The 15,819-nt window shown below is 36.4% G+C and overlaps 1 protein-coding gene across 11 annotated transcripts in view; it reads right to left on the bottom strand.

Moving 5' to 3' along the window:
• SIAH1 (siah E3 ubiquitin protein ligase 1) overlaps positions 1-15,819 on the bottom strand; it is an 80,525-nt gene that overhangs the window by 8,010 nt on the left and 56,696 nt on the right. The window lies entirely within an intron of this gene.

Raw genomic sequence — 15,819 nt, 5'->3', positions numbered from 1 at the left:
GATCAAACATGCCTGCCAAAGATCAACTGCCGTTTAACTAATTTTTACCACAATAAACCCTAATAAATTTCTCAACTAGGTAGTAAGTATATTTACACTGGTTTTACATAGAGCTTAAAATTTCACAAAAATTAGATTCACTAAGACATGCCCATAGAATACAAAGTTAACAAAAATCCAAAATTTAGTGAGAGCACCCTATTACCTATACTTTCTAAAGCCTACATCTCAAGTCCAGTTTGGTATTATGTTCAAGCAGACTGTAATCTACATCAAAATATTTTATAATCAACCTTTAATGCTCTCAATTATTTCAGAGCACTTAACCATTGCTTTGTCACATGAACATATTTACAGTAAAAGTGGATAGACTTAAACTTTTATTCTCAATTTCATGTGAGAACTTTGGTTTCTTTTTATAAAGCCTGATGAACAATTTCTCTGCTTAATCATATCTCATGCCTACTAATTAATATACAACAATCATATTTTTGAAGTTTATAAAATGTTACTATGGCAGGCAAATAATGCCCCCCTCAAAGATGTCTGCATCCTTAACACCTACCACTGAACCTCTGAAAATGTTACAGGAGCAACAATAAGTGAATACAGTTACTCACAAAATAAAAGCTCAAAATGGAGAAATGTAATCATACATGGAAAAATCACAGTGTATTGTAAAGCAAGTTACAAATAATATACACAGGAGGTACAGGCTGGAGCATGATACAAATGTGTGATTTTTAGCAAATTTTTTCTTCAAAAGGGACAATAAATAAACTGCTTTATCAAGATTAGTCTGAGAGTTGTGAAAACTGTCAAAATAAGGGAAATTTGCATTTTTAATTTAGTAAAAAAGGTAGAATGCAAATATCACCAGCCTTCTTTTACCTCTCCAAAAACTATTCCTAGAAATGATATAATATTCACTGTAAAATAAAGTACAGGTTCAGATTATGAATTTATTAGGAATCAATGGATTAAATAAAACTCTTCAAAACATTTAAGGGCTTTCCTCCTTTAACCCCTTTTTCTTTCTACATTTGACACTGTGAAGTGTATTATGCAGCAAATGTTTACGTTAAAAAATCATTTCTAAAAATAAAAAAATCATTTCTATTTTAAGATTTAATATAGACAAAATTAAATTTAATGCAAGTCTCAACAGCTTTAAATACTAAGAGTTAAAAAAGCAAACTTTGTTATAAAATAATGCTAAAAAAAAGTTAACCTATTTGTAATTTCCAAAATTGTAGCAAAATAATGAGAATTTAAATTGTACATATTTTCCTAACAGCTCTATTTTCCGAAGATAATTCTGAAAACTCTGCTGCTGCAGAAGAGTTACTTATGTATCTAGAAAGACTGGTAATCCAAAAAGGGGAAAGCCCAAGACAATGATCTGGTAAAAGGTTGCTGTAAAAACAGAAGTTTGAACAAAGGTGATAGCCAAGTAAATGGAGAGGAAAGTGCAAATCCCAATTCAAATGTGTAATGTAAAGTACATTTGCATTTTTATTGCAGAAATCACTCTATTTTGAGACTTCCACCCCAGTAAAAAACAGCATATACTGAATGAGAAGCCACTAGGCACTATGCTAGATACTGTAGTATAGTAAAAGATGAAATGCGAAGTGGGAGTTAGATGCCTGTGAAAGGTCTATGGAGAGAAGCACAGTTGATGTCTAAGGGTTGAGAGTGCAGATGAGGTGGTATTAACACAATGCTATCTGAAATCACAGGGAAGAGGAACATGCCTAAAGTAAGAGAAATCCCAACATTGAAAGACTGAAGAGTTCATTAATGAGAAGCAGTGGCCCCTAGACTGCACAAGTTCTCAAACTTCACTGTTTGGAGGGGCCTTACTAAAATGCAAGTTCTGTTCAGAATAATCATAATTATCCTGAAACTGGGCCTGAGATTCTACATTTTTAACTCTAAGTGTGGCCAATTGCTGGTTAAGGCTCGCATGAGTAGCAAAAGCCTAAAAAAAACTAAAAGGAAAGCCAAGGTGAGAGAAAAGCAGGAGAGGGCAGTATCTCAGAGATCAAGGAAGGTACAGACTTAAGATCTATAAACACATGCACAAATATTACAATAAATTGTGCTTCATTATACACTTTAAAAAAAAGATTTTATTTATTTATTCATGAGAGACAGAGAGAGAGAGGCAGAGATGTAGGCAGAAGGAAAAGCAGGCTCCCTCAGGTGAGCCCGATGCCGGAGTCCATCCGGAACCCCAAGATCATGCCGAGTCAAAGGCAGACGTTCAACCAGTGAGCCACCCAGGCATCCCATTATCATATAGTTATAAGGTACTAGTACTCTTTCTGTAATCAGAAAAAACTCAAAGGCAACAAGCAGACATGCCTGAACATGCAAGAATTCATGGAATATACAGCAACCATGAATCTTTCTTATGTGATTAAAAATAAGCAATGGATCATTATAAGTATAATTTAGAAATGGTGATCTTGTAAAAGGTGCAAATAGTTATATAAATAACAAAAAAAATATATGGTAAGAAGTAGTAAAAATAATGGCACAGTCAAAAATGTGGAATCTGCTTAGAGGTCAAGTATGATCATGCCTATCAGGTGTTCTTGGATTGGTGATATGGAAGTTACTGATGACTTCTGCAAAAGCAACCTTGAGAGATATGGCTCATATATAAACAGACCAAAGGAAACTGAATAGGATGCCGTGTTAACTTAAAAAATATATGGCTGTGGAGAGAAGAGGCAAGTTAGAGAGTGGCTCTGAAAGGCCCAGAGAAGTTTTCCACTTGGTTCCTTTTTTTCTTTTTCTTTTTTTTAATGGGAAAGACCAGAATATAGTGAATGCTGATAGAATCTAGAAAAGAGGGTAGTAATCCCAAGAAATGGAGCAATGTGATAAAGTTCTTGATGATAGGGAACTCAAAACTCAAGACAAGAGTGACTAGACTTTGTAGAAGAGATACTTTCTCCCCATGGTAAGAACAGAGAAGACAGAAGATGTCTAGTTCAGGAAGTTGGAGGTTAAGAAAGTTTCAGTCTGAGAGTTTCCATTTTCTCAGCGAAGTCTCTGCATAGTCATCCTCTTTTGGTAGGGAGTAGGGGAGGACAAAGAGAAGATGGTATCAGCACCAAGCTAAGGCAAAGTATTTTTTATGAATTAGCTGGCTCTTGTTATAGGACATTGAGGATACAGTCAAATATGTACGTGTAAGTCACTACCTTAGGTCCCAAAAAAATCTCAACTGCCTTTCTTGAACCAAAGGGTAAATAATTTGCCATTAACATTAAGATGTTCTCTCCAAACTTCTGGATCAGAATTCTAACACTAGCCCGAATGGCCAAACTTAACAGGCAATACCAAGCACGCAGAGCCTGGAACTCTCATACTTTGCTGGTGGGAATGCAAAACAGTACGACCATGTCGTCACCACAGAAAATTCTGTTGGACAGCATGGTTCTATATCCCAATTCTATTTTACTATTGCATTATATTTTTATTTCACATTGAATCTACAATTTATTAACATCAAGAATAAAAGTACTAACATCTCCCAGGGGACTGAGCCTGGGTGGCTCAGCAGTTGAGCATCTGCCTTTGGCTCAGGGCGTGATCTCAGTCTAGCGTTTGAGTCCCACATCAAGTTCCCTGCATCAGGCTCCCTGAGAGGAGCCTGCTTCTCCCTCTGTGTCTCTGCCTCTCTCTCTGTTTCTCTCATAAATAAATAAATAAAATCTTTAAAAAATAAAAGTACTAACATCTCTGAAAACAAGACAAGCCCATTTTTAAGATGCTAAAAGTAAAACTTTCTCTTTCTCACCCATCAAGATAAAGATTATATTATAAACTTCAAAATATGGTGAAACAATCATTTAAACTTAAAACCTAACTGCAACCATTTAATTCCATTTCTCACAATTATATCACAAATACCCATCCTTGGGGATTAAGGAGTGCACCTGTCATGATGAGCACTGGGTGATATATGGAGCTGCTGAATCACTATATTATACACCTGAAACTAAATAACACTATGTGGTAACTATATGGGAATTACAATAAAAACTTAAAAAAAAGAGAGACAAATACCCATTTTCCCCTCTAGAATCCTTAATTATGATTCATTTTTTGGCACAGCCACCATACCTCAACAACGTTTTCAGAAAGGACATATAAGGGTCTCCATCTTGGCAGTCTGAAGCTCTTTAGAGAAACTGGACAAGTTTACAATTCTAGTCACATAGAACTATATAAATTCTGCTCACAATCTTCTGACATATAATAATATAGATGAAAAATCTAATGCCATTTTCATTCTTATTCCTTTGCAGGTAACATTTTCCCCCTTGCTCGCAGGACTCTGTCTCTGAGAGAAATTTTCACCAAGACATCTGGCTGGCAGTTGGTGGAGCATGCGACTCTTGGATCTCAAGGTTTTCAGTCAGGCCCTACCTTGGTGTAGAGATTACCTAAAAATTAAATCTAAAAAAAAAAGAAAGAAAAGAAAAAAGAAAGAAAAGAAAGAAAAGAAAGGAAAGGAAAGGAAAGGAAAAGGAAAGGAAAAGGAAAAGGAAAAGGAAAAGGGAAATGTTCACCTAAACATCTAAGTAATATGCCATTAGCACCTGCCAAACAAAACACTAGGTGACTCTTTTCAATCCAAAGGCTCAAATCTTTCACCTTTGTGGGCTTCTCTTCTAAATATTCTTCGATCCTTCCCATCTATTCATTTCTTTTCTGCACATAATTCTGATACTGACTCTGCTCCATCTATCTCCCAATCACATATTTTTTCCCTAATTCGAATTTTTGTTTTGCACTGCATTCCAAAAGAACTCATCAAGTTCTAAAGTTACCTTATGTATGGCTATAGTAAAACGTTTTTTTAATTATGTAGATATCCTCAAGCTCCAACAAGGGAACAGAGATTTTGGTGGCAGGAATGGCTGTTTCCCTGTCCTTTCCCTGAAGTTGGGATGGCTAGATAAGTTTGGATTATACTGCCCTTGTGCATCCTTAACCCTACATGCGTTTTCATGTTTAATTTTTTTTAAAGGTTTTATTTATTTATTCATGAGAGACACACATAGAAGAGGCAGAGACACAGGCAGAGGGAGAAGCAGGCTCCATGCAGGTATCCCGATGTGGGACTTGATCCCAGGACCGGGATGACACCCTGAGCTGAAGGCAGGCGCTCAACCACTGAGCCACCCAGATGTTCCTTATGTTTAATTTTTATATCTCTCACTGGAGCTTGCCTGTTTGTTATTCATTTTGTTCTTGCTGCTATAGTCTCAAGGGGTTGCAGGGTCAGCAAGCTAAATAATAAGGCAAAGTAGAGACCTTCCTCCATTTTCATTAAAACAGCTGCCCTGAGTCACCAGGGTGGCTCAGGGGTTGAGCATCTATCTGTCTTTGGTTCAGGTCGTGATCCCAGGGTCCAGGATCAAGTCCTGCACCAGGCTCCCCACTGGGAGCCTGCTTCTCCCTCTGCCTATGTCTCTGCCTCTGTCTCTCATGAATAAATAACATCTTAAAAAAGAAAAAAAAAAAAAAAAGGGCAGCCCTGGTGGGTCAGCAGTTTAGCGCTGCCTTCAGCTGAAGGTGTGATCCAGGAGACCCGGGATCTAGGCCCAGGTCGGGCTCCCTGCATGGAGCCTGCTTCTCCCTCTGCCTGTGTCTCTGCCTCTCTCTCTCTCTCTCTCTCTCTCTGTGTGTCTCTCATGAGTAAATAAATAAATAAATCTTAAAAAAAAAAAAAAAAAAAGATGCTCCAAACATTTATTAAGCTCCTAATATGTACCAGGTATGATCCTCGAAGCTTTATATACACTGTGATTTCATTTCACCATTTCAATGAGCTTCCAGGTTAGGCATCTATCCCCTACTTTACAGATAAGAAAATAAATTTATAAAATAAGTGTTTCAGATCATAGAACTAGGAAATAATGGAAGTCGGAGCTTATCTGATCAGGGCAGACTTAAAAGGGATGGGCAGAGGGGGTCAAGTGGCAACCTAGGCAAAGCAAACAAACATTTAAAAGAAATTTTAAACTTGGAAGAAATCTTAACCACCTCTCATTTTCAGAAAAGAAAAATGATACAAATATCTTGCTAAATGTCATGTAAATTAGGTGAATGTTCTAATCTAGGCTGTATAATTTCCTCTATCTATTTAAAGCCCCCAGCTTGGGGCTTGAACTCATGACCCTGAGATCAAGACCTGAGCTGGGATCAAGAGTTGGACACTTAACTGACTGAGCCACCCAGGGGCCCCTTCCTCAATCCTTTTAAAGCAAGCATGCTTGGATATTTTATAATTCAACTTGAAAAATTAATCTTTTCTGAATTTAAGTCTGGTAACATTCAAAATAAAAATAAAAATTTAATTAAACTATTTTTTGCTTTCCCTCCCAACATAAGAAGGATCCCTAATATAACCAGAGGTGATCAAAAAAGAAGAGAGATGATACCTAGTTAAGTCCTGAACAAGTAACCAGTAAACTAAAGTCAGCTCTTTAAGGTACCTTTCCTGATCACTTTATCTAAAGACCAGATGACACTACTAATTATCTCCACACTATCTGTTACCATTTGAAATTCTGACTACTTATTGTCTATTTTCTCCTCTATTCACTCCCAACTACAACACCAAGTTTTTACTCATAATTGCAGTTCTCAAACTTCTTTGGTATCAGGAAAACTTTATACCAGCGGTTGGCAAACTACAATTGCAGGCCAGCTGCCAGTTTCTGGAAGTAGTTTTACCAGAACATAGATACGCCCTTTTCATTTACATATTGCCTACTACTGCCTTTGAATTGAAGAGCTGATCCTAGGACTTCTAAGCCGTTCAACGTATCTAGCCATTGAAAAAAATAAAAAAACTTAGTCTTTAACTGCTTTGTAGTTTTAAAAAATTATTGAGGACCCCAAAAGAGCTTTTGTCTATGTGGTTCATATGTACTGATATTTACTATATTAGAAATTCAATCGAAAAAAATTTTTAAGTATTTATTTTTTAAATTACCATTACATTTATCTTACGTGTAAAACACCAACTACATGTTAAATGTTTATGAAAAATAGCTATTTTCCATGAGAGGTAGAAAAATGTGTTTCGCATTTTTACACATTTTTAATGTCTGATGCAATAAAATGCAATTGGACATTCATTATCTATTTCTGCATTGAATCTGTTAAGATGCCATATGCCATTTAGCCTCTGGGAAACTCCACTGTACTCTCATGTCTCATTACTGTGAAAAACAGTTTTGACCTTCAAAGGGTCTTGAGAACTCCCAGGATCCCTGAACCATTAACTTTTGGTTCAGAACTTCTACACAAAGAAACTTCATGACTACTTTGTTTTGCTCACGCTTGTGTCTCCAGCACCTAGGACAGTACCCAACCCAGAACAGGTACTCAAGTATTGGAAGAAGTGACTAAATCAAGTAAAATAGCACGAAGGATTCCAAGAAGAAAGAGCCTATGTATACATCCAGAACTCACTTATCCCTGATGCCCCTGCAAGTAGAATGTATTTATTGTTGATATAAACTTTAAAGAGAATTCGCAACTAAAACTTAAAATTCACTTTCAATTAACTGTGATCTGCGATCTTTGACAAAGGAACCAAAGGCAATGGAGAAAAGATAGCCTTTTCAACAAATGATGCTGGAGCAACTCAATATCCACATACAAAAAAACTTAATCTAGACATACACCTCACACCCTTCACAAAAAATAGCTCAAAATGAATCACTGACCTACATGTAAACTCCCAGAAGATAATGGGAGAAAATCTAGATGACCTTGGATTCAGTGAGGATTTTTCAAGAACACCACCAAACACCTGAACCAGGAAAAAAACAAATGGTAAGTTGGACTTGATTAGAATTAAAAACATCTGCTCTGCAAAGATCACCGTCATGAGAATGAGAAGAGAAACCACAGACCAGGAGAAATTATCTGCAAAAGACTCATCTGATAAAGGACTGTTATCCAAAATATACAAAGAACTCTTGAAACTCAACAATAAAACTAACAACGACCCAACTTAAGCCTTAACCTAGCCAAAGAAATACAGATGGCAAATGAGCATGTGAAAAGGTGTCCACATCATCTGTCACCAGGGAAATGCAAACTGAAACAACAAGAAAATACCACTACACATCTTTTTAGAATGGCCAGAATCCAGAACCCTGACACCACCAAATGCTGGTGGGCATGTGGAGCAACAGGAACTCTCATTCCACTACTGGTGGGAACGCAAAATGATATAGTCACTATAAAAGGCAGTTGTGACAGTTTCTTACAAAACCATACATACTCTTACCCCTAAGATCTGGTAATCATGCTGCTCAGTATTTACTCAAAGGAGCTGAAAACACGTCCACACAAAAACCTACACACGGGCGTTTTTAGCAGCTTCATTCATAATTTGGAAGCCAAAATTTGGAAGCAACCAAGATGCTGTCCTCTGGCAGGTGAGTGGATAAATAAACTGGCACAACCAGACGGTGATTATTATCCAGTGCTAAAAAGAACTGAGCGATCAAGTCATGAAAAGACACAGAAGAATCTTCAATGCATATTACCAAGTGAAAGAAGCCAATCTGAAGAGGCTACCTGCTGTAGGATTCCAATTATATGACATTCTGGAACAGACAGAACTATGAAGACGGTAAGAGCATCAGTGCTTGCCAAATGTTTGGCGAAGGGAGGAAGGAATAGGTGGAGCACAGAGGACTTGCAGGACAATGCAACTGTTCTTCTGTACACTCTAATAATGGTGGATACATGTCGTTCATTATGCATTTGTCACAACTCCCAACACAGAACACCAAGACTGAACCATGATGTAAACCATGGGCTTTGGGTGAGAATGATGTGTCAGTGCAGGTACAGCAACTGTAACAAATGTATTACTCTGGTAGAGAACTACTGACAGTGCAGGAGCTATGTAGGACTGGGGGCAGGGTGAGTATGGAAAATCTCTTTACCTTCTGTTCCATTTTGCTACTGAACCCAAAACTACTCTAAAAAATACAATCTACTTAAAAACACTATGTAGTGAAATAAATCATTTAATCATCATAGATATAATCTAAAAAAAATAGATGTAATTCCATAACAATTCTCTAAGTTTTCAAAATGTTTCTGTTTGTAGCGTAAGAGTTCCATAATTCATTGATTCCTAGACAGTAATTTCAATTTTTAGTAATGCACTACTGAAATTCATACCTGGAGAATGTGCCTTTTTAGTGAAAAGAACAATGAATTGGTTGATTTCAATCAATCTGATTGAAAAGCTCAAATCTGAATTCCTACTTCAACTGTTACTACACTTTGATACTGGGCAAAACTAAAATACCCTGGGTTTCAAATTTCTCATTTGTGTAGGGTGCCTGGGTGGCTCGGTCGGTTAAACATTGATCAGACTCTTGATTTCAGCTCAGGTCATGATCTGAGTCATGAGATTACACCCCACATAGGGCTCCACGCTCAGGGTGAAATCTGCTTGTCCCTCTCCCTCTGCTCCTCCTTCTGCTAGTGCACACGCACCCATGCCTGCACCCGCTCACTCTCGCTCTCTCTCTCTCAAGTAAATAAATAAAATCCTTTTAAAAATTCCTCATTTGTGAAACATCAAAACCAACAATAGATTTTTTGGAATTAACTCAGATCAAATACATGGAAATATTTGATATATTAATAACACAATCACTTGGTGATGTTTACAGAGTCATACTAGGAACCTACAACTGATCACTAAATAAAAAAAGACCTGGATTATACAGGATTTTACTGAGAACTGCTGGTTCAACCTGTGTTCATTTTCATAACCTTAATTTGGGACTCTGCTTGAAATCTGATAGAGTTTACAGAGTTTGCTGTGAACAAAGCTGCATAAGCTGGGCACCTATCAACCTGGAAGGAACTGTGTCAGCAGCTTCATATCACTATTTATTTAAGCTTCAAAAAGTAGGCAGTAGCTCCATATTGCAGATGAGGAAACTGAAGATCAGAAAAATTAAGAATAAGTCTGATTCCAAACTGTTTTGTCCCCAATCTTGTTTCTTTCAAATAACCCTCAAAAACAGTATAATCTCCTACTGGCATGGATATTTAACTTAGTATCCAAAGTTTCTTTTCAATATATACAAAAATTGGCGAGAAAGAAAGAAAGAAAAAGAAAATTTCCCTAAATCCTTTAGATTAAATCTCTGGAAGTAGTTGCTTTTTTAATTTTTTTGTCATCAAAGTGGTAGAATCTGATAGTCTGCGTTTGTCATAAATCATCAGACATTAAATCAAAGTATCAAGCAGCAAGGTAAGAGCAGAGAAACAGGAGTAAAAAAGAAGCTGAAGAGAGTGTCAAACAGGCTTTCTCTACCTTTTTATTTCACACCATACATCACGAAATAACAGAATTTTTGGTAACTCACTTGAACATATGGAAACTTTGTCATGATTACAACACAATCATTACTGTAATTTAATCAAATCTCATAGTGTCTAGATAGAAGTGTCCAATATTCACTGAGTTATTTGTGTCCAAGTAAGAATATAACTGTTTACTACCATGATTATGTTTTATATTCTCTCAGGATGTAAAACTGTCACACAGTCCAGTAGATGTTTCCTCTTTTGCTCTGTCTTAGCATTCATTAGCTATGTAACCCAGTTCTATACTGTAACATACAACCTATTCAACTCCATATTCCATCAGATAAATATGGTAGGCAAACACACTTACATACACACTCTGGCCAAAAATCTTTTTTTATTTATTTGTTTGTTTGTTTATTTATTTATTTATGTATTTCCAAAAATTTTAAAGCAGATCAAAACTGGTAGTAACCTATGAAGAGTTAGTGATACTAAGCTATCAGAAGAAAGTATATATTGCTTGGTAGACAGAAGAAATTAAATCAGGTAAAAAGTCATATTATAGTCTTAATACATTTATAATGACAGTTCGCTCTTTACTAGTAAAAGATGATAAAAACCGTCAAATTTATGGGAAAGAAATGCCATATTAAAAAATTCATGAAGCCTTTCAAATTAAATAATAGTTCATTGAAATAGTTATAATTTGTGTCTTCATAAGCATTATATTTGAAACTCTAACCAAATCATTTCAGCTATTTCAAATAAGGATATAACACATGAATCAACTTACACTCAAATTTTCCTCATATTTAAAAAACAAGACAAAAATTTTCCTTAAACTAAGATTCTATTCTCAGGGGAAGTAGGGTCCACATTTTCCTACAAAAACTGAATGTGTTTTATTTTCCTATGTTCAATAATCTAAAAAGCAGTAGTAGCACATTCTGAATCATCAGACTCCATCTAGTAGCCAAATAATTTAATGCTCCCCTTCTCATTTATGGTCATGCTGGCTCCAAGTCAGTACTACAGTACTGTAATTATGAAGGACTAAAGACAAAAGCAGAAGTCCATCTCAAATGCAAATGATGCACTGGTGTAAAGCAAAGCCCAAATAGCATCATGGTTTTCACTGAAGCATTTATACACTGCTAAGAAAATGCAACACGTGGTGACCACACCAGACAGGGCAATTCTGGTATGTTTTACTCAAAGAACAGCACAACAGTCAATTCCATAACCCATGTTGTTTCAAGACTTCAATTTAGCAGGCAGTATCCAATGATTTAGTAAATTAGTATAATTCAAATTTCACACTAGTCTCGCAGTTTTGTATTTAATGTGCAAGTTTTGAACTGTCACCAAATTTAACAGAGCTGATCACTGGCTCCTGTCTGATAAATTCTGTTCACTATCCCCGCACACATAGTTTTCCTAGCTCACCAGCTCCTCCTCAGCTGCCTTTATTGATTCCTGCTCTTCTCCCTCAAACTCTTGACATTGGGAGTTGTCCATGTCCACTTTTCTTCACTTTGTTGATCTGATTCAGTCTTGTAGTATTTAAATTCCACCAACATCTCCAGCCCAGATTTAAAAAACAAAACAAAACCATCCAGATTGCTCTTAAACACAAGATTTGTACATCCAACTTCCTAGATATCCCTGGGGGCAGGGGTAGAGTATGGGTAGAGGGGCCTGTTGAACAAACCTGAACTACTCATTTTCTCTGAGACTACTCCACTCACCACCTTCCCCTCTCTTTTTTATTTTTCCTTCCCCTCTCTTTTGATGGCAACTCCATCTTTCCAGTTACTCAGTTCAAAAGCCTTGAAGTCATCCTTCTTTTTTTTCACATCACATATCTAAAACCACCCAGGAAATCTTATTGTATCCCCTTTAAAAATATATCCAGAATCCAGCCACTCATCACCACCTCTACCATTACCATGTAATACAGTCCAAGCACCATTATCTCTCACCTACATCATTATAATATCTTATACACATTAGCCCCCTCCTTGCTTCCATCCTTGTCTCCCACCCCCACCCCAGTATGTTTTGAGCACAGCAATCAGAAAAATCCAGTTAAAATTTATATAAGGTCATGTCACTCCTCTGCTCAATATTCTCCCTTGGCAACCCACATACAATCTTAAACAGCCTGTAAGGCCCTACAGAATATGGTGATTACTCTTTGACTTCATCTCCCACTTCTTTCCCCCTCACTCACTGCACTAGCTTCCTGGTACCCTAAGACTAAGACATTCCGTTGGCCTCTGCTTTAACATACTTTTCTCCTGGATGTACACATAACTAATTCTCTCACCTCCTTCTAATGTTTGTTTGTATGCTACCTTCTCAACGATGCCTAACCTGTCCCCTTTATTTAAAAAAGTGACCAGCACTCTGCCCACTGACCCCCCACTACATGCTCCTAATCCTTACCCATTCTACCACCTTCTTTCTCTTCCCTCCCTGCCCCTCCCCTACTTCTGCTCTATTTTTTTTTTTTTTTCACAGAATCTATTACCTTCTATCAGGCTACACATTATTATGTTTGTTGTTGTAGCAGTGCCTCGCCTCCTCAACCTGTAGGAATTTTTGTCTGGTTCAGTGATTTATCCCAAATACTTAAAAATGCCTAGCACACACACAGTGTTGGGTGAACAAATAAATTAGAAAGCAAAGCAACTTTGGACTTTTGAGCAATAATATCCAAAGCTGGATGCAACAGAGCAATGCTTTTTAAAATCCTCAAAGAGAATGATTACTATTCTAGAATTCTATGTGCAACCGAATTATCCTAATAGTGAGGGCAAAATAATGATGCAAAGTTTCAAAACATTACTTCCCATATAAGTTCTCAGGAAGCTCCTGGAGGACAAGCCCTTCAAATTTAAGGGAATGAAGCAAGAAAAAAGGGACAACATGGGCTACAATTAAGGAAGATGTAACTCAGAAGAAAAGTAAGGGAATACTGACCATGACAATTTTACACTAGTGGAAGAAAGCAATGTAAGGTGTCAAGCAACATGAACATGTAGATAAGTGGTAAGGAATATGGGGGCAGTTATTAGCAGTAAGCACAGAGAAAACAAAGCAAACAAAAAAAGACAAGCATTAGCAAGAAAAATTATACAAATTCCTATTAAACAGTACAGGGAAAAAAGTAACATCTTACTATATGGCTCAAATTGTGAATAACTTTTATAATCATAATAATGCAAATACAAAATCATCAATGTCACTCAATTAAGAGAGTATAAATGGGAAAGTTTGTACATGTGATGGTAACAGAAAGCCAAGTTAAATTCACAAAAGGGATTCAAAAGATAAGGCCAAAAACTGAAATCTGGATTTAACAATAGAAGCATGTTAGAGACAAAGACAGTAAATACAAAAATAATCAGCTCAATAAAAATAGTCGCCTCTAGCAAAGGACACCTAGAGAGGTAGGAGGCAGAGAGCTTTTCGTTAAAAAAACAAACCTAATGGAATATTTTATTTTGAATTATATGTGCATGTAAAACTTCAGGAAAAAGGAAAAAGAAGTTCAAACCTTGGTACAAAGAAACATCACAAATTGCATGTATTGCTTACAAAAGGACTGAGATTTGTTTTCAAAGATTTGATTCCAAGTATTGGCAAAGCTGTGGGGAAACAGACTTTCCTACACTGTTGGAAATGTCCACTGTGGAAGAAGCTTCTAATAAGATTGGCAGTTTGTTTCAAAATTTAGGAGTGTGTATACTCTTTGACCCAGCAATTTCTTCCAAGTCCCTCTTCTAATTTACACGTTGGCAAAGGTGTATGTATCTGGATGCCTACAGCAATCCTGTTTATAACAGCAAAAATAAACTGAAAAATTCAAGTTCTATCTTAAGATAGTGACAAAAAATATGGTCCATGCGACAGATCGCTATGCTGCCTGCTTTTTTTTTTTTTAAATACGACAGAGTCATATCTACTAATAAAAAAATCAATCTGTTTAAATGAGTGGGTTTAAAAAAAGCCACATAATCTCATAATCCAATTTATGTTAAAAGAAAAATATAGTTAAGTAAATATGATACGGCTGTTGTCTGTATGTATGCATGCATATAAGAAGAAACTGGAAGGGCACACGAACTACAGAATGTGGCTTAAAGACTTAAAGGCAAGGGATTAGAAAAGAGGAGAAATAAGTCAAGTTTAGAACAGAAACCACAGAGATCAGAGATGGGACCACTGAACTACCAGCACACAACATATCAAAAACTGCAGGATGTACACTATAAACACAAACGTCATCACTTAGAATTACACAGTTCAAACATGTAGTTATTGACAAGGGGTAATCACTTAATAGGAAAATATCTATAAGGATTTATGTCAAAGAAATTAAAATATCCATGGTTGACTTTTAAAAAATATAGCACATACACAGACAGACTAGAAACTATGCCATAATGTCTAAAAATTATGAAGGATCATGGGAAAGATAAGGATTACATTTCTCTACATATTCCTCAAATGCTCCATAAAACATATTATTTTGGTAGTATAAAGGATTAAGTTTCAGTGCATATTTTGTGTTCCCACACTTTCCTGCTGATGAATTGCTGGTGACTTCATAGAAAAATTCAAATACTAAGAAATCAAGAGCTGATTTTGTCTACCTGCCTTGGTGCTTTTTTTTTTTTTTCTTAGTTTTATTTTCTTAAATGCCTCAAATATATGGATATTAATAGGGGGAAAAATGGAAACCATCTATTCATATAAAAAATCTATATATTTCATATACATATTTTAGTTTATACTTAGCATTTTAAAAACTAATTATATGACAAAATTTGTCGATCACCTCTCCAAACAAAATCAAAATAACACAGTCTGCAGAAATCAATTCACAACTATCTGTATTAACAAAACATCTGAAGTAGTCCCTAACAAAGCTAACCAGGGTCCTTGACACACACACACACACACACACACACACACACACACACACAAAGCCTGAACTTTAACCAAACTCAAAAGAGCAAAATGTGGGCAGCCCCGGTGGTGCAGCGGTTTAGTGCCGCCTGCAGCCCAGGGCGTGATCCTGGAGACCCTGGATCGAGTCCCGCGTCGGGCTCTCTGCATGGAGCCGGCTTCTACCTCTGCCTGTGTCTCTGCCTCTCATTCCCTCTGTGTCTCTATGAATAAATAAAAAATCTTAAAAAAAAAAAAAAAAAAAAAAGAGCAAAATGTAAAACACAAAGGAGGAAATAAAATAGCAAGAGTTTTGAACAATTAGATTACTCCATTTATTTAAATCAATTACTAAAGTAACCTATCCAAGGCAGTTTTGAAGCTAGTACACACTAAATTTCACTGTATCAACCATCACTAGCTAAGCCTGTAAAAATAACAATAATAAATAACAAGGACAGCATAATACTT

Source organism: Canis aureus, chromosome 5 (genome assembly GCF_053574225.1).
Source record: "Canis aureus isolate CA01 chromosome 5, VMU_Caureus_v.1.0, whole genome shotgun sequence".
NCBI classification, from domain to species: domain Eukaryota; kingdom Metazoa; phylum Chordata; class Mammalia; order Carnivora; family Canidae; genus Canis; species Canis aureus.
Note: the sequence above shows the minus strand (reverse complement) of the source record. Positions and strands in the feature narration are given on the sequence as shown.